The sequence below is a fragment of the Acyrthosiphon pisum genome, unplaced genomic scaffold, assembly GCF_005508785.2.
Source record: "Acyrthosiphon pisum isolate AL4f unplaced genomic scaffold, pea_aphid_22Mar2018_4r6ur Scaffold_21606;HRSCAF=24394, whole genome shotgun sequence".
Classification (NCBI taxonomy): Eukaryota; Metazoa; Arthropoda; class Insecta; order Hemiptera; family Aphididae; genus Acyrthosiphon; species Acyrthosiphon pisum.
The window spans coordinates 31427-33896 of NW_021771092.1; the positions used below are offsets into that span (position 1 = coordinate 31427).

The window sequence follows — 2470 nt, forward strand, 5'->3', positions numbered from 1 at the left end:
CATTCTCAGCCCGCGTACTTGAGACAGTAACACAATAGTTAAGAAAATTATTATGCTTGACATCCACAATCATTGCATAATATAATGAATTTAACAATAAGCAATGACAATATTATATTCCGTCGATTAACGCACATTGAAATAATGATTACAAAGGCCGGTCGATATAACAAAGAATATAATATAATAATAATTTAACACGGCAATTTGAGCACACGAGAATCATTTTATTGACTGTAAAATTAAAAGAAAGCTTTAGATCATATATTATGGATAGAAGTATGGGGTCAAAGGGCAGAAGACGTGTAATCATGGCACAGCGTATTAGTTTAAAAATTAGAGTGAGTCGACTTATTATGAAACTTGATGGTGAGAACATTATTCGTATGTTGGTTTTTTTTTTACAATTATTCAGTTTTCAGCAAATTATAATCATTTTTAATTTGCGCTATACGCATAAATTGCTAAAAAATTTAACCGTCGTACAAAATTGACGCACCGACACAGATAATATTCGTACCATCAAGTTTCATAATAGGTCGATTCACTCTAATTGTTAAGATAACAGAGCTAAACGTGATGTGCTGAGCGTAAATTTGGTATGTTTCGCACTTGTAAGACAACACATCATGCGGGTTTGGCGTCCCCTTAGATCAATACAAAAAATTTTTGTCTCCGAATTCGTTATCAAATCACCATAATATTATTTAAGTGAATTTTGATACCAAATAACGAAATATTATAATATTAAAAAAATAGTATTTAATACCTACAGTATTAATATAAATATTATCCACGAACTAAGATATTATACTAGTATCTATATCCGCGGAATTTTGCTATGGTAGGATATAGAATAATTCTGTGATAGTAACCTATGGACAGTGTTCAGATTAGATAAGTATTTTTTTATCTAGATAAAGATAAAGATAAATACTTTTTGATCTAGATAAAAAAAAGATACAATTATTTTTTAAATGGTTATAAATTTTAGTATATTTTAGTTGGGCACTAGGAACATAATAATAATTATAATGATATAAATAAAAATAATTACATTATTTATAAACCATAAACTTTGTTTGAGAATCTGTATATATATTTAAAAATTTGGTACAATTTCGTGATATTTATCAATAAAAAATGTATCTAGATTAATTTATTTAGATTAGTAGAAAAATTATCTAATATGAACGTTTAGATACCTTGTAACTATTTATCTAGATAAGATAAAAGATAAACAAATAAATATCTAGATATTCATCTAGATAAATGTATCTAGATAAGTCCGAACACTGCCTATGGATAGTTATGCGACGATAGCTGCTTCGCGTATGTGCACATCGGACACCTAATTCGGAGGCTCGTCGCTATTATAGTAATATCGGCAACAAATTAATACGCTGTGACTAGTACGTAATCTAATCGCTTATCGGCCAAAAAATAAAATACCTGACAAATAGGTTGTGCGATTTGTGCGCAGACGGTTCGGACATCGGCTTCGGTGAATTTACTGATGTATATGAAACTATTGGCAACACTAACTAATGAATATAATGATATAATTAAGCCATAGATTTTAATTATGTTTAAAATCTATGAATTGCTAACAGTTAACACACGCGAACATCAATATAAAAATAATTCACGAAAGACAGAATATATAATATGGAGTATGACTTTTACGCCTTTACGGTATGAGATTGCTTGTGTGTGTGTGTGTGTGTGTGTGTGTGTGTGCGATCGATCGGCCGGCCGGCAGCCGTATACTTGTAGTCGGAGTATGTAAGGGTCGATGATGGTGGGCGGGGGATAGTGCGGTCCTTGGAAATTTTCGTTGCGGTTAAATAGTTTGTTTATGTTATTTATTTATGTATTCCAACTTTACCATCGAAAAACGGGCATTGTACACAGTGAACGGGCAAACTGCACGATGCCCAATTTTCTACTTTGCCCGTTACATATATCATAGTCAAATCAGGCAATTTCACTATCCGCCTAGACATTTAGTTAAATGCCTAGGCATTTAACTAAATGTCTATTTCATGTCAGGCAAATAATAAAAAAACCCATTGTACTATTTTGAAAATTTAAATATATTTTCTATCAGTTACTTATTGCTATTTTATATAAAAAAAAGCTATGTATTATTTATTAATATGAAAAACACTGTAGTACATGAAATAATAATTAATAACACAATTATTATGTTTAATTTCATGTTCATTATTACTATTGTTTTAAAAATGAAATCATAAATATATACAGGTAATAACTAATTAGATGTGATAGACGTAGATGATAGTACGAGTATATTGTACCTATATACCCTATAGTCAGTGTAGTCTATAGTACGAGTAGTGAGTATTATAATATATTCATATTAAATATAAATAAAAGTTCCATTGGTTTTTACCTTGGTTGTATGAGAACCTTATCTGTATTGAGTACCGTGGGACAAATTATAATC

At 30.1% G+C, this 2470-nt stretch overlaps 1 protein-coding gene across 2 annotated transcripts in view; it reads right to left on the reverse strand.

Annotated features, from left to right (window-relative positions):
* Positions 1–1673, reverse strand: part of LOC100162901 (kelch-like protein 2) — a 7589-nt gene extending 5916 nt beyond the window's left edge. For both annotated transcript variants that reach the window (XM_029492510.1, XM_008183002.3), the window contains exon 1: positions 1453–1673. The gene's annotated coding sequence lies outside the window, so the exon portion shown is untranslated. The remainder of the gene's footprint in view (positions 1–1452) is intronic.
* Between the last annotated feature and the right edge of the window lie 797 nt (positions 1674–2470).